This window comes from Lithobates pipiens, unplaced genomic scaffold (assembly GCF_037356315.1).
Source record: "Lithobates pipiens isolate NorthernLeopardFrog02 unplaced genomic scaffold, aLitPip1_a1.2 Scaffold_8, whole genome shotgun sequence".
Classification (NCBI taxonomy): Eukaryota; Metazoa; Chordata; class Amphibia; order Anura; family Ranidae; genus Lithobates; species Lithobates pipiens.
Window position 1 is genome coordinate 603,783,746 of NW_027507903.1, and position 26,405 is coordinate 603,810,150.

At 43.6% G+C, this 26,405-nt stretch overlaps 1 protein-coding gene across 2 annotated transcripts in view; it reads right to left on the reverse strand.

The window, feature by feature from the left end:
- LOC143961317 (galactose-3-O-sulfotransferase 4-like) overlaps positions 1-26,405 on the reverse strand; it is a 76,097-nt gene that overhangs the window by 37,468 nt on the left and 12,224 nt on the right. Inside the window, exon 1 of one of the 2 annotated variants that reach the window (XM_077470575.1) lies at positions 631-972. The exons of the other annotated variant lie outside the window; for it this stretch is intronic. The gene's annotated coding sequence lies outside the window, so the exon portion shown is untranslated. Of the gene's footprint in view, positions 1-630; positions 973-26,405 lie in introns of those variants that run through there. 2 annotated transcript variants of the gene reach the window in all.

Genomic DNA, 26,405 nt, shown 5'->3' on the forward strand with positions numbered 1-26,405 from the left:
TAAAGTGGTTTTAAACCCTTACATATAGCCAGTGAAGGGACTGGCCTCAAGTAATAAACAAAAATTAAACAAAGCCTCTTACATAAGTTGTACCTGTTTATCCAAAATATTCTATCCTCTATAGCTGTTCAAAGTCCATAATTTTTAAAGCTTGTTTGAGCTGTCAGAAAACAGGGCAGAGAGCTAACATTACAAACTTCAGAGCTCAGTGAGGAGAGCTCTGAGAGCTGCTCGGAGGGAAGGGACACACCCCCTTCACACAGCACACAGGCTGCCAATCACAAGCTGTGTTCTTGAGCTCCCTCCCGTCACCTTTTTATCTCTTGGTGTCAGGAAAATATTTCAGAAGTGACTCATGCAGGTGACCTGAAGCCTGCAAAGCCCTGTGACAGGCTGAAAACTGTCATGGATGGATGGGATTGTTGGGCACTAAGCAGTAGTAATATTTAGGGCAGTATATGCCCATGGGCAAATGCCCAGAATGCAAGCAGGCCACAGCTTCGACAGTGGCAGTGTGAATGAGGCCCAAATCCTTTTTCTGAATTGAAATATCAATTTTCATTCCTAAGAAAGGCAAATACCGCACATGTTTTTTTGCTATAATATGGTGGTAAGAGAACAGGGACATACCTCTGGAATCTGGTTTCGAGATGCTTGATGGAATTTGGGACTTTAGCCAGTAATCTGGTTCCATGCGGGTTAATGTTGAGTTATTTCAGACGTGCGCTCCTGGGAAAGTAGTTTGGATGGAGACGGGAACAAGTCTCAGCTTTCCCCCCGTCTATTTTAGGCAACTTGCTCCCGTATCAGACCTCCACCGTCTGCCTTTCCCATTTTATAAATCTATCATCGCCCTCATCTCATCCTTCCTCCTGTGCCCCCTCCCGATCACTCCATCCTGGGGCTCCATAACTCCATCCAAACCCCAAAGCTTGATGGGTTCTATATTAAGGCTTTGGAGAATAACCAGCTGCAGGCTAAGACGGTTTACACCATACTGCCAGAATGACTTCATTAGGAGGGTGGAGGTTAATGCCGACATCTGTAGAAGCTGAGCAAAAATATTTATATGCAGAATAGTGGAAGAGAACGCGTGCCTAACCGATGCTGAGAAAAGGAACTCAATGATCGCCCTTCCTAGCTGCACATACTCACCTTTATTTCTCAACTTTCCTCTGTCCTGTTTGGCTCTGTTCAGTCACCAGGTTCAGTCCACAATGGGACAACCCTGGTTCTAGGTGATTGGCTGCTTACTCACCCAGGGCTGTCACACAAGGTCAGTAATGCCGCATACACGTGACCGGACTTTTCGACGGACTGGGTACAACAGTCTTCCCGATGGACTTTCCAAACGGGCGGACTTGGCCACACACAAGCACACCAAAGTCTGACGGATTCGACTGCGATGACGTACGACCGCACTAGAATAAGGAAGTTCATAGCCAGTAGCCAATAGCTGCCCTAGCGTCGGTTTTCGTCCATTGGACTAGCATACAGATGAACGGATTTTTTGACCGAACTTGAGTCTGTCGGAAAGATTTGAAACCTGTTTTATTTCTAGGTCCGTCTGACTTTTGGGGGAAAAAAAGTCCACTGGAGCCCATACACGATCATAATATCTGACGGATTCATTCCGTCGGGCCTAGTCCATCAAAGTCCGGTCATTAGAGATTCTCTTGTGTAAGCTCCACATCAGATTCATAGCTTACACGGTGTTCGTTCAGCAGCATGGAGTGGCGGGTGAGTGAAGGAATGGTAAGGATAAGCAGCTGAGATGTTAGGCCTCTTCGTCACATGGGTGGCCAAATGGTAAACACAGGTGGTTGAGCTGCAGTTTTACCAGCTTGTGAAAGGAGAAGCAGCACAATGATGAGCTCATCTCGGTGTCACTCTGCCCTCGCATCCTATCAGCATGCATCTTGTCGGCACATGAACATCTGGTTCTTTTTCTTCCTCTCATAAACCAGGTCTGTGGTATAGGAACTGCAAGAGGCTGATGCCAGGTGAAACTCGGGTGCTTACACTCAGGGCTGCTGTTAGAAACCACAAGGCCCCATAAAGACATAAAGACAACCTGACAGCGCCCCCCCCCCCCCCACAAATAAGCACAGTTTACTATGCTTCAGTGCCTTGAAAAGGTATTCATACCCCCTGACATTTTCCACATGCTATAATCAAAAACGTAAATGTATAGACCAACACAAAGGGACACATAATTGTGAAGTGGAAGGAAAATTATAAATGGTTTTCAATATTTTTTCACAAATAAATATGTGAAAAGTGTGGGGTACATTTGTATGGCGCCCCCCTGAGACAATACTTTGTAGAACCCCCTTTCACTGCAATTAAAGCTGCAAGTCTTTCTGAGGATGTCTCTACCCAGAAAGTAACATTTTTGCTCATCATTCTTTGCAAAATAGAACAAGTTCTGTCAGATTGGACAGGGAGCGTCTGTGAACAGCAATTTTCAAGTCTTGCCACAGATTCTCAATTGGATTTAGGTCTGGACTTTTAACACATGAATATGATTTGATCTAATTCTAACTCATTCCATTGTAGCTCTGGCTGTATGCTTAGGGTCGTTGTCCTGCTGGAAGGTGAACCTCCGCCCCAAGTCTTTTGCACACTCTAAAGCCCCATACACACTATCAGTTTTTCCTTCAGATTTACCAAAACCATATAATTGAGGTCAAACCTTAGGAGTTTCAATGTGTATGAAATCAGGCAGGCCCTTCCACTATGTGGTTTTGTTAAACCTGAAGGAAAAAATCAGCAGAAAATCTGATAGTGTGTATGGGGCATCACAGGCTTTCTTCTAAAGCCCCATACACACGATCAGAAATTCTGCCAGCAAAAGTCGGATGTGAGCTTTTAGTCAAAAATTCCGTCTGTGTGTATGCTCCATCAGACTTTTGCTGGCAGAATTTCAGCCAGCAAAAGATTGAGAGCAGGTTCTCTATTTTTCGGTCGTAAAAATTTCCAATCGCCTGTACAAATTCCGACGCGCGAGAAATCCGTTCTTGTGTATGCTAGTCCGTCGGACAAAAACCGACGTTAGGGCAGCTATTGTCTATTCGTCGGACCTTGGTGTGATTGTGTGTGTGTGGTCAAGTCCGTTGAAAAAGTAATCGGAACTCCGCCGAAAGTCCGTTGGGAAGACCGTCGGACCTAGTCCGTCGAAAAAGTCCGGTTGTGTGTACGCGGCATTAGTTTTCTGCCACACATAGTGTTTTGCTTTTAGACCAAAAAGTTCAATTTTAGTCTCATCTGACCAGAGCACCTTCTTCCACATGTTTGCTGTGTCCCCCACATGGCTTCTCACAAACTGCAAATGGGAGCTGTGGATCTCTGCAGCTCCTTCAGAGTTATCATGGGCCTCTTCTCTGGATAAGGCTTTCCTTGCCCGGCCTGTCAGTTTAGGTGGACGGCCATGTCTTGGTAGGTCTGCAGTTGTGCCATACTCTTTCCATTTTCGGATGATGGATTGAACAGTGCTCTGTGAGATGTTCCAAGCTTGAGATATTCTTTTATAGCCTAACCCTGCTTTAAACTTCTCCACAACTTTATCCCTGACCTCTCTGGTGTGTTCTTTGGCCTTCATGATGCTGTTTGTTCAGTAAAGTTCTCTAACAAACCTTTGGGGGCTTCAAAGAACAACTGTATTTATACTGAGATTAAATTACATACAGGTGGACTCTATTTACTAATTAGATGACTTCTGAAGGCATCAGAATAAAGGTGGGCTGAATACAAATGCATGCCACACTTTTCACATATTTATTTGTAAAAAAAAAATTGAAAATCATTTATCATTTTCATTTTGTGTTGGTCAATCACAAAAAATCCCAATAAAATACATTTACATTTTTGGTTGTAACATGAAAAATTTGCATTTGGTAGAATGTTGCACTAAGATTGTGTGAAATAACAAAAATTAACCATGTTATTCTCCACGGTCTCTTCTTTCATATAATATACAAAATTTGTGGATTTTGACTACTTTTCAGGCCTAAAATATGCATTTAAAGTGTGCAAAAAAACAGTAAAATGTCTCTCGCAGTGAAAGGGTTAAATCAAAACTGGCATTTGCTGAATCTAGAGACTTCTGCTGCAGTACTTTTTTTTTTTTTCTCTGTCTCTAGATATTCTCACTTTGATGGTCTCATTCAACCAATTTCCTCTGAGCCCAGGTCATCCTGGACCCTCCCCCAGCCTGTGACTGGACAGTAAAAGGAGAACCCGGAAAGCGATGAGCTCATCCCTCTGTCACTCTGCTGTCTCCTCCTATCACCATGCTTACATTTAATAATGTACCAATAACTACAGAGCTGCATTAAATTGTGTCATTGTGCCTAAAGCTCATTAAATTGCATTAAATTGTGTCAGTGTGCCTAAAGCTCTCTATTTTTTTTTTTTTTTTAGTCAGCTACATATGCTATTGAGCGGGAAAAGGCTTCTCCTCGCTGTCCTGCTCTACATCTGTTTCCCTTTGTTGGATCAATCAGTAATTTTGGCAGCGAATTCTTATTGTATTGTCCGTGCCAACATTTTTTTGTCATTGTAACGCTTTTGTATGAGTTTATTTTGGCACAATACCTTATTTGTACTCTCTGCTATTGGATCACGGCTGCTGTTTTGCTTGGGGATTAAAAGCCTAAATTGCATGGCCATTTTTAGGTAGTTTAGTCATTCTTGCAAAACTGCTTGAAATTAATAGCAGAAAGGCAGTAATCCATCCCTGAGTGGTAAAACAAATGGTTCCTGTGACAGACTCACCCGGAAAACAGAGGCTTTTGGAGGAGACTGAATGCTGCCTACCGATTATGGGCCCTGGCATTTAGGGGAACGGTGCTCTTTGTGAGCTGTATGCCTGGGGACCCTTGAGGTGGTGTTACTTTAGATTGAGGTCCATGTCCCCCAAGACACAAAGACTCTGGAGACCCTGTATCGGCCATATTATGAATAGTGACTGATTCATAATGTTGGGGCTCATAGAAGATGCTGGTGTCATCAACTCCAGCCACCTGTCTGTTGTCTGCTATTGTGAGAAGGTTTTCTTGGATTTTCCCAAAGACTATTCTACTATTCTTGGTTGTTAATTCGAAACAGTACGTGATCATTGAAAGAGCTGATCACATTGACCTCCGGAGATGGACTGTCTGGTCACCTAGGCTGCCTTAAGTGCTGTGTTAATTAACATGCTAATTATATAATTGTCTTTTAAGTTGTTGCTAGTGGGAAGGGGGGGAGTAATATATCTCTCTGATGGTCAGACTGGAGGAAGCGGTATTACTGATGGAAGCACTCAGTTCCCTATGGTGTAAACTGGTCAAAAGCATGTATTGGTGATTTTAATAGACATGTGAAATTCATTTTGTTCTGAATTTGTTAAATTAATTTAGAAATATCCAAATGAATGAAAATGCATTTAACACATTTTTCCGAATAATCGTAAATTCAAGTATTCGAAAATTCTGAAATTTGGAAATTTGAAATTCGAAAATCTGAAATAATTACTGACTAATAATAACTTAACTATTACATTATAGGTATTGGAATTTCCATTTAAATTTGGTTGTTAGTGAACATGAAGGATACTAATTTATCCAAAGTTAGGAATTATCCAAAATAACGAATGGCATCTAAATGAATAGAAGGAATTAATAATAATAAATAACAATAATAATAAAAACGCTGTATTAATAATAATATTCTGCATGTTTGGTTGATATTCTGTCTCTATCATTTTAACCACTTGCCGACCGCCGCACGACGATATACGTCGGCAGAATGGCACGGGCAGGCATATTGGCGTATATATAAGTCCATGCCTGCCCGCGGGTGGGGGGGCCGATCGGGCCCCCCCCCGGTGCCTGCGGCGGTCGGCATTCGTTCGGGAGAGATCAGGGATGAGGGGACGGCCATTCATTCATGGCCACCCCCTCGCGATCGCTCTCGACGAATGGAAATCCCCCGTGACATCACTTCCTCTCCTGTAATGTAAACACAGGAGAGGAAGTGATGTATTCTCTCCTCCGTGTCGGTATTTTCCGTTCCGACACGGAGGAGAGCGGATCGGTGAGTTGCACCAACACTCTACACACACAGTAGAACATGCCAGGCACACTCACACCCCCCCTTTACCCCCCGATCACCCCCCCAATTACCCCTGCCCCCCAGTCACAGTGACACCAATGTCATTTTTTTTTTTTTTTTTTTTTTTTTTTGCATTGGTGTCATTTGTGACTGTAATAACTGTTAGGGCAGTTAGAGTTAGCCCCCTTTAGTTCTAATGTACCCCCCTAACCCCCCCAATAAAGGTTTAACCCCGTGATCACCCCCCGTCGCCAGTGTCACTAAGGCTGGGTTCACATTGCAGCGGTTTATGAGAACGAATGTGATTCGCACCGCACTGCAGTGCAAATCACATCCGATCTCTGTGCGATTCGAGTTCAGCCATTCGCCGCACCCGCCGCACCCGCCACACCCGCCGCACCCGCCGCAAATTCGCACGGGACCCTTTTTTTGGCCCGCAGCAGAATCGGATCGCATGGGTGTTCACACCATGCGATCCGAGTTTGCAGATCGCACTGCGATATGCGAACTGATCTGGGGGTGTCAGTAACATTTCACTGACACTCCCAGCAGTTCGCATAGGGCAGTGTGAACTGCCGCCGGGAGGCATGCGATGCGGGAACCCGCCGCGGATTCGCGGCGTTTCCGCATCGCTCCAGTGTGAACCCAGCCTAATAAGCGATCATTTTTCTGATCGCCGTATTAGTGTCACAGGTGACGCTAGTTAGGCAGGTAGGTATTTAGGTTCGCCGCAGCTTTTTATAGCGCCAGGGACCCCCATATACTACCGCATAAAGCCCCCTGATTGCCCCCTAGTTAACCCTTTCACCAGTGATCACCATATAACTGTTACAGGTGACGCTGGTTGGTTAGTTATTTTTTTATAGTTTCAGGGCACCCGCCATTTATTACCTAATAAAGGTTTAACCCCCTGATCACCCGGCGGGTGTCATTTGTGACTAATAACTGTTAGGGCAGTTAGGGTTAGCCCCCTTTAGTTCTAAGGTACCCCCCTAACCCCCCCAATAAAGGTTTAACCCCGTGATCACCCCCCGTCGCCAGTGTCACTAAGGCTGGGTTCAGATTGCAGCGGTTTGAGAACGGATGTGATTCGCACCGCACTGCAGTGCAAATCACATCCGATCTCTGTGCGATTCGAGTTCAGCCATTCGCCGCACCCGCCACACCCGCCGCACCCGCCGCAAATTCGCACGGGACCCTTTTTTTGGCCCGCAGCAGAATCGGATCGCATGGGTGTTCACACCATGCGATCCGAGTTTTCAGATCGCACTGCGATATGCGAACTGATCTGGGGGTGTCAGTAACATTTCACTGACACTCCCAGCAGTTCGCATAGGGCAGTGTGAACTGCCGCCGGGAGGCATGCGATGCGGGAACCCGCCGCGCATTCGTGGCGTTCCCGCATCGCTCCAGTGTGAACCCAGCCTAATAAGCGATCGTTTTTCTGATCGCTGTATTAGTGTCACAGGTGACGCTAGTTAGGCAAGTAGGTATTTAGGTTCGCCGCAGCTTTTTATAGCGCCAGGGACCCCCATATACTACCGCATAAAGCCCCCTGATTGCCCCCTAGTTAACCCTTTCACCAGTGATCACCATATAACTGTTACAGGTGACGCTGGTTGGTTAGTTATTTTTTTATAGTTTCAGGGCACCCGCCATTTATTACCTAGTCTCACTAGTGTACCCCTAAATTTAGGGGTGTCTACTTTCCAAAATGGGGTCATTTGGGGGGGGTTTGTGCCATCTTGGCATTTTATGGCCTTCAAAACTGTAACGCCCTTAGAAAGCCTGAAGGCGGTGCTTGGTTTTCGGGGCCCCGTACGCGGCTAGGCTCCCAAAAAGTCCCACATATGTGGTATCCCCGTACTCAGGAGAAGCAGCAGAATTTATTTTGGGGTGTCATTTCACATATGCCCATGGCATGCGTGAGCAATATATCATTTAGTGACAACTTTGTGAAAAAAAAAAAAAAAAAAAAAAAGTTTGTAATTTTCCCGCAACTTGTGGCAAAATATAAAATATTCCATGGACTCAACATGCCTCTCAGCAAATAGCTTGGGGTGTCTACTTTCTAAAATGGGGTCATTTGTGGGGGTTTTGTGCCATCTTGGCATTTTATGGCCTTCAAAACTGTAATAGGTAGTGAGGAGTGAAGTCAAATATTTACGCCCTTAGAAAGCCTGAAGGCGGTGCTTGGTTTTCGGGGCCCCGTACGCGGCTAGGCTCCCAAAAAGTCCCACATATGTGGTATCCCCGTACTCAGGAGAAGCAGCAGAATTTATTTTGGGGTGTCATTTCACATATGCCCATGGCATGTGTGAGCAATATATCATTTAGTGACAACTTTGTGAAAAAAAAAAAAAAAAAAAAAAAGTTTGTAATTTTCCCGCAACTTGTGGCAAAATATAAAATATTCCATGAACTCAACATGCCTCTCAGCAAATAGCTTGGGGTGTCTACTTTCTAAAATGGGGTCATTTGTGGGGGTTTTGTGCCATCTTGGCATTTTATGGCCTTCAAAACTGTAATAGGTAGTGAGAAGTGAACTCAAAAATTTACGCCCTTAGAAAGCCTGAAGGCGGTGCTTGGTTTTCGGGGCCCCGTACGCGGCTAGGCTCCCAAAAAGTCCCACATATGTGGTATCCCCGTACTCAGGAGAAGCAGCAGAATTTATTTTGGGGTGTCATTTCACATACGCCCATAGCATGTGTGAGCAATATATCATTTAGTGACAACTTTGTGTAAAAAAAAAAAAAAAATTTTTTTTTTGTCATTATTCAATCGCTTGAGGCAAAAAAATAAAATATTCAATGGGCTCAACATGCCTCTTATCAATTTCCTTAGGGGGTCTACTTTCCAAAATGGGGTCATTTGGGGGGGTTTTGTACTGCCCTGCCATTTTAGCACCTCAAGAAATGAGATAGGCAGTCGTAAACTAAAAGCTGCGTAAATTCCAGAAAACGTACCTTAGTTTGTAGATGTGACAACTTTTGCGCAAACCAATAAATATACAATTATTGACTTTTTTTTTACCAAAGACATGTGGCTGAATACATTTTGGCCTAAATGTATGACTAAAATTGAGTTTATTGGATTTTTCTAATAACAAAAAGTAGAAAATATCATTTTTTTTCAAAATTTGCGGTCTTTTTACGTTTATATCGCAAAAAATAAAAATCGCAGAGGCAATCAAATACCATAAAAAGAAAGCTCTATTTGTGGGAAGAAAAGGACGCAAATTTTGTTTGGGTACAACATTGCATGACCGCGCAATTACCAGTTAAAGCAGCGCAGTGCCAAAGTGTAAAAAGACCTCTGGTCATTTACCAGCAAAATGGTCCGGTCTTAAAGTGGTTAATATACACATATGATAAAAATGATAGACCCTTAATTTCTTTGTAAGTGTGCAAACTTAAAAAAATCTACATGGGATCAAATTATTATTTTCCCCACTGTAGGCAGGCGCAGACTGCAGTACTACTTCCAACCTGAAGGTGGCACCATGCCATCCCTCCAGGTTAGTGGGTAGAGATGGCCTTGCGGTTTGCCCGGCGGTCGGTTCACGGCGAACTTTGCTCGTTCGCGATTCACCAAACCGGCGGACTTCTGGCGCTGTTCGCAGCAGACATATTCGTTTACATTGTGAAGAACTTTGACCCATGACACATCCATCATGGGGTACAGGACAGCCAATTGAGACATTTCAGCATGTGGACATACCCCCTACCTAAATAGACCTGATCTGGCAGCCATTTTACTTTCTGTCTTTTGTCAGTGTAGGGAAAGGACGCTGTGTGGAGCAGGGACAGTCAGTCTAATCACTAGCTATTTCTATTAGGTCCACAAAAGTCCTTTTAAAGACTGGTATAGGTGTACAGTATATAGGGTTGTAATACACTTATAATATACTTTATTTCAAATATAGAAAGCATATTATAGTGCACTGCAGTGCTGCTGAGTGCTGACCGATTCTGCAACTGTCTTTTCTCAGTGTAGGGAGGGACAGTTTGGTGTTTGGAGCAGGGACAGTCTGCAATTCACTAGCTACTAGCTAGCTACTATTAGGTCCACAAAGGTCCTTTTAAGGATTGGTATATGTGTACAGTATATAGGGTTGTAATACATGTATAATATACTTTCTTTCCAATATAGAAAGCATATTATAGTGCACTGTATGCAGTGCTGCTGACCGATTCTGAAGCGGTCGTTTCTCAGTGCAGGGACAGTTTGGTTTTTGGAGCAGGGACAGTCTGCAATTCACTAGCTACTAGGTCCACAAAGGTTCTTTTAAGGACTGGTATAGGTGTACAGTATATAGGGTTGTAATACACGTATAATATACTTTCAAATATAGAAAGCATATTATAGTGCACTGTATGCAGTGCTGCTGACCGATTCTGCAGCTGTCATTTCTCAGTGCAGGGACAGTTTGGTGTTTGGAGCAGGGACAGTCTGTAATTCACTAGCTACTAGCTAGCTACTATTAGGTCCGCAAAGGTCCTTTTAAGGACTGGTATAAGTGTACTATTTGGTGTGCAGTATATAGGGGTGTAATACACGTATAAAATACTTTCAAATATAGAAAGCATAGTATAGTGCATTTCCACTCTGCAGAATTGTGACTGCTGAGTGGTTCTGCAGCGATACTACAAAGAGTGACAAACGCAATTAGAAAAAAGTATTATAACTGGTGTGATAGACCAGTGGCTCCCCAAAACAGATTGAAGCGGGGTGTTATATACCTTCTTCCACATATACTGCATTTCTCTAGAGACTTTTGTCACAGGGTACCTTATGCCTTCTTTATGGAGCGTGCATTGCGTCGTGTCATTGATCAGGCCGTGGAGGAGCAGGAAGATGAGGAAGTCGCAATGCTGGATGAATTCCCAGGGGGTACTACTCTAACAACAACAGGAGTCTGAAGAGGAGTCAGAGGAGGATGGTGCTGGGGCAGATGAGGAGGAGTAAGAAGAGCATGCTTTAAACCTTTCTGTTGGGGTTCCAAGGCATAAACCCAGTTGGGGTTCCAAGGCATATAGACTATGCTGCTGTATGCACTAATGGAATTTCTCACCTAGTTAAGGTATGACCACCTCATGGGGTGCAGGGGGCATCAGGGACACAAATGCGCACTTAGAGGACTTTGTACAGAAATGTGTATGGAAGATGGTCAAGTGTCACATTTACTTCAGTAAAATAACATTCTTGTTGGGGCAGGGGGGGGGGGGCTCTGCCCCACTCCACAACAAAGCACGTTTTAGCTAATCTTGTCAGCAACCCAGCATGCACCAGTTGATGACGTCAGTAGGTGGCCCCACCCTTACCTGAATAAGAACTGTCAAACAACAAGCCAGGATGGTTGGAGCCTTTTTTTCCCTATTTTTTTTTTTGGGGTCTGGCTGTCTGTCGGGCATCGTGATTGACAATGGATTTACATCGGGGGATACTTTTCCTTTATTGAAAAAAAAAAAAAAAAAATGTCAAAACTGTCTGTGTTTTCATTACTTTTTGAAATTTTTTCGGTGAATGGGTATGAATACTCTGTATCCCATACTCATTCTCATGGGGGGGGTGGGATCTGGGGGGCCCTTTGTTAAAGGGGGCTTCTAGATTCCAAAAAGCCGAGGGTGCTCGCTTGTCCCACCCCCCCCCCCCCCCCCCTCCTGACCTGCCAGGCTGTGTGCTCAGACAAGGGTATGGTATGGATTTTGGGGTGGGAACCCACAGTGGTTTTTTTTTTTTTGTTTTTTTGTTTTTTACATTTTGGCATGGAGTTTCCCTTAAAACACAGTTTGTTTATTTTTTTTCAATAGCCGGGTGCTGGCACTCTGTCAATTTAACCACTTGACCACTGGACAATTAAACCCCCTCTATAACCATAATTTTCAGCTTTCGGTGCGCTCACATTTTGAATGACAATTACTCAGTCGTTCAACACTGTACCTATAATTAAATTTTTGTCCTTTTTTTTCACACAGATAGAGATTTATTTTGGTGGTATTTAATCGCTGCTGGGTTTTTTAATTTTTGTGCTATAAAAGAAAAAAGACCGAAAATTCTGTAAAAAAATTAATAAATTTTTCTTACTTTCTGTTATAAAATTTAGCAAATTAGTAATTTTATTTCATAAATTTTGGCCAAAATTTATACTACTACATATCTTTGGTAAAAATAAGGACAAAATGGTGTATATTATTTGGTCTGTGTGAAAGTTATAGAGTCCACAAGCTATGGTGCCAATATCTGAAAATTGATCACACCTGAAGTACTGACGGCCTCATTTCTTGAGACCCTAATGCCCCGTACACATGTTCCGATAATCGTAAGACCGATCGTTCACATTTTGTTGTATACAACTAAGATTGAATACAACAGTGCAAAATGTGTGTAAGACTTTTGTCGTACGATTCTGGAAAAATCTTCCGTCGTGCGTAGCTACGTATTTTAAATGATGTCAAAAACGTGTGACCTGTGTGTCCTTCTGGTTTATTTTCATGTTTCCGATCATGCGTGGTGTTTGTCTAATGACTTTTATCGGACGCATACTGTACTGACTACACGACTGTCGTACGATGGGCTGTCATCCGACCAAAGTTTTCCTGTTTGTTCCTTCGGATTTAGTTGGACGGACTGTCGTGATCGGCTGTCGAAAGCTGCGTACTAATGATCAGATTATCGAACAATCTGTCCGAAAGCGACTTTTGTGGTCCGATAATCGGAACGTGTGTACGGGGCATAACATGCCAGAAAAGTACAAATACCCCCCAAATGACCCCTTTTTGGAAAGAAGACATTCCAATGTATTTAGTAAGAGGCATGGTGAGCTTTTGCAGTTGTCATTTTTTCCCGCAATTCTTTGTAAAATCAAGATTTTAATTTTTTTCCTTTTTTTTTATTTTTTTTTTACTCACAAAATTGTCATATTATCAGGTTATTTCTTTCACACGGCATATGCATATCACAAATTACACCCCAAAACGCATTCTGCTATTACTCCCGAGTATGGCGATACCACATGTGTGAGACTTTTACACAGTGTGGCCACATACAGAGGCCCAACATGCAGGGAGCGCCATCAGGCGTTCTGGAGCACCCAGGACAATTCTGACATTTCTCTCCTACATGTAAAAATCATCATTTATTTGCTAGAAAATTACATAGAACCCCAAAACATGTATGTTTTTTTTTTTTTAGCAAAGACCCTAGAGAATACAATAGTGGTCATTGCAACTTTTTATCTTGCATGGTATTTGTGCAGCAATTTTTTTAATGCGTTTTTTTTTTTTGAAAAAAAAACTGTTTTGTGCTTTAAAAAAACATAAAAACAGTAAAGTTACCCCAATGTTTTTGCATAATATGAAAGATGAAGTTACGCTGAGTAAATAGATACCTAACATGTCACCCTTCAAAATTGCACACACTCGTGGAATGGCGCCAAACTTCGCTACTTAAAAATCCCCATAGGCGACGCTTTAAATTTTTTTTACTGGTTACATGTTTTGAGTTACAGAGGAGGTCTAGGGCCAAAATGATTGCTCTTGCTCCAATGTTCACAGTGATAAGTCACGTGTGTGCTTTGAACACCATTTTCATATGAGGGCGGGACTTATGTATGCGTTCGCTTCTGCATGCGAGCACATGGGGACAGGGGCACTTTAAAAAAAAATGTATTGTTCATTTTACTTTATTTTAGTTTGATACTTTTTTTTTCCCCAAAAATAGTTTTTTTGATCACTTTTATTCCTATTATAAGGAATGTAAACATCCCTTGTAATAGGAATATGGCATAACAGGTCCTCTTTACAGTGAGATATGGTGTCAATAAGACCCCACAGCTCACCTCTAGACTGGGAATCCTGAAATAATAAAAAAAAAAACGATTCTCGCTGCGATCGTAGCAGTGAGTCAGTAGAAGCACCGGAGGGTGGCGGGAGGGGGGTTGTCCCCTCTCGCCTCCCTTAAGAACGATCAAGCAGCGGAACATCTGCTATGATCACTCTTATGGCGTAGGGAATCGCCAGCTGCAGACATCATTCAGATATCCCCGCACACAGTTAAGGACATCATATGACAGCCGGCGGGCGGGAAGTGGTTAAAATGCATTTTTTTTTTAACACAAAGTTGTCCATTTATACAATATTTCTAACACATAGAATGTACAAAAATGAAACCCCAAAATAGATTCTCCTATTCCTCCTGAGTACGGTGATACCACATGTGTGAGACCTTAACAGCCTGGCCACACACAGAGGCCGAGTACAGCCGAGCATGGCTGGGTATCACTGAGTATGATTGAGTATGGCTGGGTATTGGCAGGGCATTGGCAGGGCATTGCAGGGTATTGCAGAGTATTGGCAGGGCATTGCTGGGTATTGCAGAGTATTGGCAGGGCATTGTTGGGTATTGCTGGGTATTGGCAGGGCATTGCTGGGTATTGAAGAGTATTGGCAGGGAATTGCAGTGTTAATTGTCAGTGAGCAGCGCTGTGGGCACTACAGATCCAGCCCACAACGCTGCTGCCAACGATCTCTCCCCCCTCTCACACTGTACCGATCGGTACAGAGAGGGGAGGGAGGAACCAGTGTCATGACATGACACCGGTTTGTTTACAAGTGATCGCTCCATCATTTGACGGAGTGATCACATGGTAAACGGCCACGATGCGTGGTCACGGATGTTCTGGAGTGCGCGCGAGAGCGGAATTCTGGGAGGACGTCATAGTACGTCCTCCCAGAGTTTAGCAACCGCCCTGTAGCCTTCATTTGGCTATGGGCCGGTTGTTAAGCAGTTAATTGTTTGTTTGTTTTTTCTTTAGAAATATCATTTTTGCTGCAGTAGGTTCTATGCATGTTACAGATGTACCACTTTGCAGGCAGACTAAGGGGACCCCCCCCCCCCCCCCAGGCACCATATTTACAGAAATGTTTCATTTTTCTTGTTGCACTTTAAGTATCATTAAAATAACTGCTCCTGCAAAAAAAATTTTGCACTAACTCATGTCCCCACAGGGCAGTACCCAGACCACCATATCCCTTTATTTGCAAATTACCTGCATATAAGCCTTCAAAATGGGCACTTTTGATTTCTCCTGTTTGGCTTCCATAGACTTTAATGGGGTTCACTGATTGGGGCAGAACTTTTCCCCTGTTTGGAAGCTCTGCAGGGAGGGGGGAGGGTGCTTGGTCCATCTCTAATCAGGATTAGTGTAGCCATAGCTGATATGTTTTTAAGACATTCTTTACCCTATGGCACTCTGTTTCCCTACCCCCGCACGTTTTTGATGCAAACGCATGTTGCATTAAAGCAGCCCATTCAAAAATGTAAAGGGGACAAAACAATAGAACAATAGACATGCATCTTTTTTCTTTTCAACTCAGAGCACCGCAATCAAAATATGTTTCTTCTTCCTTTTTTTTATTTTTATTTTTTTATTTTTTTGCAATGACATGACAATTTTTCCCTAAAAAAAGTGGAGCATTCATTTAAATTAAATATGTCATTCATCCTGACATTAGTAAAGAAAAATGTAGAAGCAAGGGGTCATTACGTGGGAGACAAGCAGTTAAGGGAGGGACCGTCTGCCACTTCACTTAATGAGGTGACTAAAGATGGAGCAAGTTACTCATTGACAACTTTAACTGCAGAGCAACATGCGTATTGCAACAGTATTTTATAATAATCCATTTACCATGTCTGTTTTTACCGTCATAGATGTGACTGAACAAGAGCCTCTTAAGGTGACCCCTGACCCCCATCAAATGTCACGTTTCAAGAGAGCAGCATGTTACAATAAAACTAATTTTCCACGACTACACTTGAGACTCCAGAAACACGCCGCTATGGCAGTATGGAGATATTTAAGTTTTAACCCTTTCCTTCCGAGAGCTGTTTTTGTGGGGGGGTTTTTTGCACAAGTTTAACGCACTTAACCTCCAGAAAGGTTTTACCACCCCCCTTCATGACCATTAACTGGTAATTGCGCGGTGATGCAACACTGTACCCAAATTAAAATTTATAGCATTTTTTTAAACAAATAGAGCTTTCTTTTGGTCATATTTAATCACCACTACTTATATATATACACACACACACACACACACACACACACACACACACACACACCAAAAAAAAAAAAAAAAAACACGGTTTTCTCTGTTGCTGTTATAAAAATTTTCAAACAAATAATCTGTGTATATTATTTAGTCTGTGTAAAGCCACGTACACACGGTCGGAGAATCCGTCGGAATGAGTCTTATCGGACCGTGTCGTCAGATAATCCGACTGTGTGTGGTATGCATCGGACTGATTCCGTCCGAATCTCCGTCCGATCCAATTTTCCAACATGTTGGAAATATTTCCCGACCAACTGGGCCGGTCGGACCTAATCCGATCATGTGTAGAGAATTTTGATCGGACCAAGTGCCACGCATGCTCAGATCAAATTCCTACATCAAAGCTATTGGCTACTAGCCTGAATCTTGTCCCATCGTAACGAAATTACGCCATCACGTTCTGAAAGATCGGATTTTTCCACAACTTTGTCAGACCGTGTGTATGCAACAGTTTCGGACACAATCCGTCAGACTAAATATGACGGACAAAATCCGACGGCTTGGTTGGCTCACACTAGAGATCGCAGTGGCTCACAGCAGGGCATCCGGTGCATCTCCATTCACCGTTCTTGGTCCGATTTCAGCCTGAATTTTTGGCTAAATTCGGACCTGAAAGTCTTAGTGTCTTTAAACCATGGTATATACTAGATATGTGCACACTAAAATATTTTGTTTCGGAATTTCGTTTTCATCCGAAAAATACAATTATTTAGTTACTCCCGAAATTCATTTTTATTTATTTTGTTATTTTGTTAGTTAAAAAATGCATTTGTCCGAAAATCCAAAATAATTAAGGTTGAATCTGTCATTGAAGGCTCATGGTGTCTGTCGAATGTTCTAAGAAGATTCGACGGAGCAGCTAAACTGTACGATGCCGCAATCGTACATTTTTGGTCAAATGTTCTGCCTACAAGCTATAGTAGAATTCTAATGTTGTATGACACCTAGTAATAATTATATTTATTAATTATTATTATTAGTCAACCAATATTAGAAATCTTCTATAGCCTATGGGTGGAGCATTTGACCATAAATGTCCGCTCGCAGCGACTGCTTCGTCGAATCTTCATGTCAAATCTTATCTTTCTATGTTCAATAATCTTGGATTAATAGTTAGTTTAGTCATATTTGACCTTTTTTGCTATTGTCTCTATAATATTGAATCTTTTCTCTCTATGTAGAAAATTCTTGGACTAATAGAGTTAAGTTAGGTACATTCGACCACAGGTTCGATGGACACAGATCGCTATTGTCCGTGTCATGTCGAATCTCCTACCGATATCGAACTATTGTTGCAATGAAAATGAAAATAAAGCATTTGTTTATGTCGAATCTTTCAGTTTTTGGATTCTGCACGTTCGTTAATGTTTGTTAAAACGATAACGAAAATACCCGAAATTTGGACGAAAATGCATTCGGACGAAAACGAATGCACATGTCTAGTATATACATGTAGCACTAGCCCTGTAGGGTTCCCCACTGCTGCACATCCAGTCACACAGCATTTCCTTCTTGCATCCAGATGCAGAAAACAGTCTCTTGACAATTTTTTTTTGTTCTTCATTAGGGGATGAAAACTTGATTGGGTTTAAGAATTATGGGATGGCCAACTAAGACTACTTTCACACTGGGGCTACCCGAGCTTTAGCTCTGTTTAAACTGCACTTTTCAGCCACTAGCAGGGCGCTTTTAACCCCTGCTAGCAGCCAAAGAAGGGGTTAAAAGCGTCCATGTTGCGGCGCTTCCCAATCGCTTTTCAGGCGCTTCGAAAGCGCTGCCCATTAATTTCAATGGGCAGGGCAGTTTGGGAACGGTGTATACACTGCTCCCAAAATGCCCCAAAGATGCTGCTTGCAGAACTTTTTCTAATGTCCCGCAAGCGCATTGTCCCAGTGTGAAAGCCCTCGGGCTTTCACATTCGGCTGGCATGGGAGGCAGTTTCCAGGTGCTTTACAGACGCTATTTCTAGCACTAAAACACCTGAAAACTGCCTCCGTGTGAAAGGAGCCTAAGACCCCTTTCACACTGAGGTGCTTTTCAGGTGCTTTCAGGCTAAAAAAAGCATCTGAAAAGCTCACGCAAACCTATTTCCATTAAAATGGTTTCACACTGGAGATACGCACTGGCAGGGCGGTGAAAAAAAACACCCCTCTCCATTGAAATGAATGGAAAGCTCTTCAAAAGTGCCTGAAAAGCTCTTCAAAATTGCTCAGTGTTTTACTGGCTGTTAGAATCGCCTCAGTGTGAAAGTGGCCTTAAGGTTGGGTTCACACCGATGCAAATTGGATGCGGGTTTCTCCGCATCCGATTTTCATGACAGGAGACTGTGACTGGCTCTCAATGGAGCCGGTTCACACCTCTCCAGGGGGGCCACGTTCAGCACTGGAAAAGGGTCCTGTGCATCTTCGGCTCCATTTCAGGTCTAAATTCAGACAAAATCCCAACTGCCACTGCTGTAAGGTGTTTGCTGACTCTGAGCCTAAGCTGTGTGTGCAATCTGAGCTTGTGCTATTGAACTCTATAAGCAGGCAGTTGTAGCTGAGAAGTTAAGATTAGCCTGGAAAGTATGAGAAAATGAGCCAACAACGTGACCCTCTGGCCAGAAATAGGTAGTTATTAAATTTAGTGTATGTTATATTTCAGATTTTCAGATTTGCATGCCAGTAAATAGTCATGGGTATTCATGTTACCAACCTGCAATATGTGCCTGGGTAATTTTGTGCATCTTATGAAATAAAATATTTTCTCAAATATGGCAGCAGGGCTTTCCCAGCCCTGGCGACTAGAAATTGCATCCTGGCGCCTGGGCTTTTGTTAGCCCATTCCCAGGCATGAGCAACTCCTAATGCAGCTGGTTGCCTACTAAGGGCATCTATTGATGTCCTCCCAGAAGCCTGGCCCCCCGCGCGTCCTTCGGACACAGCTGATCACAGATCGAGGTAAAAGGCCAATCACAGCAGCCTTTTACTATGTGATCAGCTGTGCCCAATCACTGTTGATCACATTCTAAACAGGCTTGCTGGTTATAGGCAGTACTTTCCTCATGTGCTGTCACAACATGAGGAAATTAGACCCGGTATATGGCAATTCTGACAGGCACATTTACAGTGCCACTTAGCAGAAACACAAGATCTTCCCTACTAGCAGAGCAAGGATCTGCCTTGTTTACCTAGGCAGACCACCGTTCTACCTCTCTCGGGAACGATCGCCATGTGGAGGCGGACAATCGGGTCCGCCAGACCTGCTGATTGGCCCCTGCTGTGTTCAATCACATCTGAAGTGGGTCGCCGGTGGAACGCACACATGCACCCCAGACCCGGAAGAGCGGAATCACAAGCCTGTACATGATTTTGTGCAGGAAATATACATAATCAGAGTTATTAACAAAAAATAAAAAATCTAGTGGTGATTAAGTACCACCAAAAGAAAGTGCTGTCTCGAAAAAAGAACAAAGACAAACTATTTCATATGTGTACAGTGTTGCATGAGCACGCAATTGTCATTCAATGTGTGACAGCGCTGAAGGCTGAAAATTGACCTAGGGTGAAAAAGGGGTGAAAGTGCGAGTAGGCAAGTAGTTAACATCTAAAAACCAAAAAAAACGTTAGTTCTGCTGCTAACCTGAAGTAGAGCTAAAAAGAAAAAAAAAAATTCTTCTTCACATATCAGCACCTCCGTTCATTCTCTGTATGTAAACCTCTGTCGTGTATCTGTAAAGATAAACCAGAGGGCTACATAAGAGAAGGGGTTTTGTCATTGAAAATAAAGCTTTGTTGGTTAAAAAAGAAAAAGAAAAATCGGTCTCCTAACTTTTTTTCGCTGACTCCTACATTCAAAGGAAATTTGTCAAGCCCTGTATGGCGGTATTGTATTTGTTTTGCATTCATTAATATAAGTGCCATCAAAGGCAATTCGGATCGGCTTTGAATATACTGTACACTATTGTTCCACTTTTAGAGCTCCCCTCCTAGAAATTTTACCGTAAAGCCCAAAAAACTTTCAAGGGAATGTTTCACTATGCAAACACTTGTCTGCGAAGCCTCTGACGGAAGCAGCCATACTAAGCTAAAAAAGTGAATCTAGACAAGTGAACAATTTATTTGTCCTTTCATTGGTCCAAGCTCGGAGGACATAATTATGTAAAAATTGCCGTAGCTGGAATCCTTATTTTCACCCATTGCTAACCAAGAACACTGCAGCTGTGCCCACCATTTCTCCATAACGAGTGGATGGTGCCTGGGAATGGAAGGGGCTGTGCCATCATGGACAAGGGAACGGCGAGAGGATAGATTGTGATACAAATAGATAAAAGCTGGAAGTGAGCAGCCAAACTCCATGAGAGAAAACATGAAGGAAAAAATATTGGAAAACCAGCGGGGAGGAGAGGAAGAAGATGAGTGCCGGCTATAACATAAAACAAAGAGAATTCGGCTTCATGTGGAGCTCAACGTGAGACCATAAATGACCCGCTGGGACCAGACAGCAACTCTCCGATGGCTCAACAAAGGCAGATCAACTCAACATTCACAAATCTACAATTTGTAAAAAATATCACAATTAGGGCTCGTTCACATCTACAGCAGCCCTTGCCAAACCTCTGAAAGCAATTTTCTGTGCATCTCTTTTTCAGAGGTTGTTTGACAGATGCTAATTTAACCACTTGTGGACTTAGCCCTTGTACACACGGTCAGAGATTCCGTCGGAATGTTTCCTATCGGAGCGTTTTGTCGGATATTCCGACTGTGTGTGGTCTGCATCGGACTGTTTCCGTCAGAATATCCGTCAGACCAACTTTTCCAACTTGCCGGAAATATTTTCAGACAAAATGCTCCGATCGGACATACTCTGATCATGTGTAGCCTACTCCGACGGACAAGGTGCCACGCATGCTCAGATCAAATTCCTAGACCAAAGCTATTGGCTACTAGCCTGAACGTAGTCCCGTCGTAACAAAATAATGTCATCACGTTATGTACAATCGGATTTTCCGACAACTTAGTCCGACCGTGTGTATGCAACATCACTTCCGTATCGCTTCCGGAATTAATACGTCGGAATTACTCAGACGGATTTGGTTGTCGGAATCTCCGACCGTGTGTACAAGGGCTTAGAGTTGCCACCTCATCCCTTTAAACCAGAACACCTTTGAATTATTACACAGTTTCTGAGGCTAATTAAATGCAGATAAGGCACCAGGTGAGTTTAATTACCACCTTAATCAGCCACAGAACTTGTGTAATTAATATGTGTTCGGGCTGAAAGGAATTAGGTGGCAGCCCTATGTGGACTGCCCCATGCACATATACAGCGACAGGGCAGCTGCCGTGCGCTGAATTACTTACAGTGCATCCAGAAAGTATTCAAAGCACTCCACATTTTGTTATGTTACAGCCTTATTCCAAAAAGCATTAAATTCATTATTTTCCTCAAAATTCTACAAACAATACCCCATAATGACAATGTGAAAGAAGTTCTTTGCAAATTTATATATATAAAAAAAAAAAATCCCATGTACAAAAGTATTCACAGCCTTTCCTCAATACTTTGTTGAAGTCCCACTTTGGCACCAATTACAGCCTCAAGTCTTTTTGAGTATGATGCTACAAGCTTGGCAGGACCTCTCAAGCTCCATCAGGTTGGATGGGGAGCGTCGGTACACAGCCATTTTCACATCTCTCCAGAGATGTCCAATCAGGTTCAAGTCTGGGCTCTTGCGGGGCCACTCAAGGACATTCACAGACTAGTCCTGTAGCAACGTCTTTGTTATCTTGGCTGTGTGCTTAGGGGCGCTGTCCTGTTGGAAGATGAATGCTCACCCCAGTCTGAGGTCCAGAGCGCCCTGGAGAAGGTTTTCATCAAGGATGTCTTTGTACATTGCTGTATTCATCTTTCCCTCGATCATGACTGGTCTCCCAGTTCCTGCCACTGAAAAACATCCCCGCAGCATGGTGCTGCCACCACCATGCTTCCCTGTAAGGATAGTATTGGCCAGGTGATGAGCAGTGCCTGGTTTCCTCCAGACATGACGCTTGCCATTCAGGCAAAAGAGTTCAATCTTTGATCAGACCAGAGAATTTTGTTTCTTATGGTCTGAGAGTCCTTCAGGTGCCTTTTGGCAAACTCCAACTGGGCTGTCGTGCATTTTACTGAGGAGTGGCTTTCATCTGGCCACTCTACCATACAGGGCTGATTGGTGGAGAGATGGTTGTTCTTCTGGAACATTCTCCTCTCTCCACAGAAAAATGCTGCAGCTCTGTCAGAATGACCATCGGGTTCTTGTTCACCTCCCTGACTAGGGCCTATCCCAAAGATAGAGCTCAAAGCCCCACCCTCCCGAAGAGGTCAGTGAGCAGGGGCGGACTGACAACTGATGGGGCCTCCGGGCAATAAGAGACCATGGGGCACCCAGGTTTAACTGATGCAGAGAGAACGGCGCTCTGCCTTTGTAAACAAGGCAGTTTGCCATTCTGTGGCAGGAGAAGACAGAGATCTTGTTTTTCTGCTAAGTAGGAACACGGATCTCTGTCTTTTTACAAAACAATAACCCCAGTTAGAAAGCTCTCCCTAGGGACACATTTAACCTTTTGATTGCTCCTGATCCTCTCACACTCCAAAGATATGCCGGTAGGTTAATTGGATTCTGTCTAAATTGTCCCTAGTATGTATGAATGTGAGTTAGGGATCTTAGATTGTAAGCTCTTTGAGGGTAGGGACTGATGTGAATGTACAATGTATATGTAAAGCGCTGCGTAAATTGATGCCGCTACTGTATATAAGTAACTATAAATAAATAAATAAACTGTTAACCTCTCCCCTGCCAGTGTCATTAGTACAGTTACAATTCATTTTATTTAGCGCTGATCACTCTATCGGTGTCACTGGTCCCCCAAAGAAGTGTGAAAGTGTCACTTAGTGTTCAATTTGTCCGCCGCAATGTCGCAGCCCCCCTAGAAGTCACTGATTGCAGCCATTTACAGTAAAAAAAAAAGAATTCCATAAAAATATCCCATAGTTTGCAGATGCTATAACTTTTGCGCAAACCAATTGTAGCACCTTGGAGTTTAGGCAGGATTGCTCCTCACAAATTTACTTGCCAGGAGTAGTTATGCTGGTTAATTGTTAAAGATCTATTGAGCTCTCCCTAAGTTTGGCTTTGTTGCACTTTTCTCTTCTACCACTAGGTGGCTGGGTACTTGGTGGTACTAGATATGAGTGGGGCAACCCAAGGGAAGGGCATCCCAAAGTCAGGTTATGGGTATATGGGGTATCTCAGCCAATGGGCAGGGGTTTTCTTTAATCCTTCGGCCTGTATGTTTGGGTGGGGTCAGGTGATCTATGTTCTGTTCCTCCTGGATGGCTGTCTGGGTGGACGTGTGTTGTATTTGCCCCAGGCTGCTAGGCTGGAGATGAAGCCTATCCCGGAGGCATCTGACTGCTAGACTGCCTGAGGGTCTATCCAGAAGCAAGAGAGCAGCACAGAGTTGGGATTGTGGCTTGCAGTACAACCAGAGTTGACGGTTCTGCTGCCTGGAGAACCTGTCATGATCAGAGGTAGAGGGGAAGCTGTCTCCACTAAGGGACCATCCACCTTATTACCAGGGACCACAGTGAGTAACTGAAGCAAGTACTGGAGCAGTATTCTCATCCAACGGGCGCAGTGGAGAATCTGGAAACTTCAGGCGGTGATCAAGTCAGGGATCCAACCAGCAGAGGAGACGCTTGAAGAGCAGCCTTGTGTGTCCCGTCAGTCACCAAGCAGGCCAGCGGGGTGAAGCTTGAGAAGTATTGGTAGTGCCAAGCTAGGGACCCAGCAGAGAGGCAGGGGTGACGCTTGGGGAAGATACCATGTGAAGATTGGAGGAGCTCAAGGGATTCAGTGGCAGTGAATCGGCGGGTCTAGTGAGAGACCAGAAGCTCAGTGTGCTGAAGAACTACCAGGAGAAATTGTAGTGAAAGTGAAAGGACTGTTACTCTTTGTGTTAGGAACTGTTAAAAACTGTTGCCATAGGAGACAGCATTCCTGTATGCGCAGATGTGGCGTCTTGCTGGAGGCCTTTCCATGCATGGCTGTCCTCCTATTGAAGTTTCAGAGTCTGCTAACTGAATTTGCAACTATTTAAGAGTGTCCTAGTCCTAATCTTCTCTCCCCCATAAAAGTTTGTAAAAGAAATAAATATCTTTTGCATTTAAGAAGTGTCTGCCGCCCAATAACTTTATCCACCTTGTCTTACAACCCACCATATAAAGAATGGTATCAGCTATCTCTGGCCCTGGAGGTTCTCATTAGACTGAAGGAGGCCGAAGACCTTGCTACACAATCAATATTCCTTTTTTTGGGGGGATTTTGTTTACCAAAAATATGTAGCAGAATTCATATTGGCCTAAATTGATGAATAAATAATATTTTTTACATTTTTTTTTTTATTGTATTTGTTAATAGCAGAAATTAAAAAAATATGTTCAAAATTGACTGTCTTATTTTGTTCTATAGAACAAAAAATAAAAACCACAGAGGTGATCAAATATCAGCAGGGCAGAACTGGGACAAAAATTTGGCCCTGGACTTCATCCAGACCGGCCCACTTTAATTTTGCAAACACGCAAAAAACAGTATATAAACTGTACGCAACTGCGCAAAAAAGCCCCTAGAGAGCCCCCCTTACATCAGGGTCCCAAGAGAGCCCCTTCTTACATCTGGGTCCCCAGAGAGCTCCCCCCACTTACATCAGGGTCCCCAGAGAGCTCCCCACTTACATCAGGGTCCCCAGAGAGCCCTCCACTTACATCAGGGTTCCCATATAGCCTTCCCCTTACATCAGGGTCCCCAGAGAGCCCCTCTTACATCAGAGTCCCCAGAGATCATCCGCCTTACATCAGGGTCCCTAGAGAGCCAACCCCTTACATCCGGGTCCACAGAGAGCTCCCCTTTACATCAGGATCACCAGAAAGAGGGCAGGTAATGGGCCGGGACCCTGTGGTTGGGGACTCCTGTACTGACTCGGGGCTATGGGCCCCAGATTCGGGGCTATAGCCCCAAAAGTCCCCCCCCCAGCGATGTCACTGAAACCGGCCCACTGAGCCATCGGCCCACAGGGAAACTCCCTATAGTATAAAAAAAGGACATCAATATTATTTGGGTACCGCGTCACATGACCATGCAATTGTCAGTTAAAGTAACGCTGTGCCGTATCACAAAAATTCGTTTAAATATCATATTTTTTTACATTCTTTTCACAACGCTGTTGGGGGGGGGGGGGGGGGGTTGATGAAATGTCAAGGGTTTAAATTAGCCCCTAAATTTTGAGGCAGAGAAAGGGACAGAGGAGACATCCCCAGTCCCTTTCTCTGTAGCCTAATGCCCTGTACACACGGTCGGACTTTCCAAAGGAAAATGTGCGATCAGATCGCGTTGGCCGAAAATCCGTCGACTTTTTCAGTCGGAATTTCTGTCACACAAAGTTTGAGAACTGTTTTTAAAATTTTCCGACCAAAAAATCAGATCGTTTAAATTCCGATCGTGTGTAGACAATTCCAACAGACAAAGTGCCACCCATGCTCAGAATAAATTACGAGACTAAAGCTATTGGCTACTGGCCTCTTTATAGTCCTGTCATACGCGTTCTATGTCACCTTGTTCAGAATGATCGGATTTTCCGCCAACTTTGTGCGACCGTGTGTATGCAAGACAAGTTTGGGCCAAAATCCGTCGGAAAAAAATCAAACACATTTTGTCATGTGTGTATGTCAGACAGAGGCTCCTGCTCATTCATGAACTGAAGCTTAGTAAACAAAAATGTACCTGCATCTGTTGCCGGAGGGTAAGGCAAGGAGGGGGCACTCTTGAGGTACTCCAGAATCCCCCTTACATCCTCCAGAGTGTCCCCTTAGTAATACTGTACTAAGGGGGTGGTCAGGAGGAAATAAGGGGGCACTCTGGAGGATGTAAAGAGGCACTCTAGAAGCACTAAAAGGCACTCTGGAGGTAAGTTAGTACCTTCAGAGTGCCCCCTTACATCCTACTGTAGAGTACCACTTAGTGCCCTCTTATGTCCTGCTCCTCCAGAGTGGCCCTATTTAAATATGTCATGGCCTGGTCACAACTCATGACTTCTAAAACACTTTAGAAAAAAAAAACTTGTCTGTGATTCTGAACTGTGCATGCGCAGTCTGGAGCCAGCCAATTAGAGAACTGCTGGA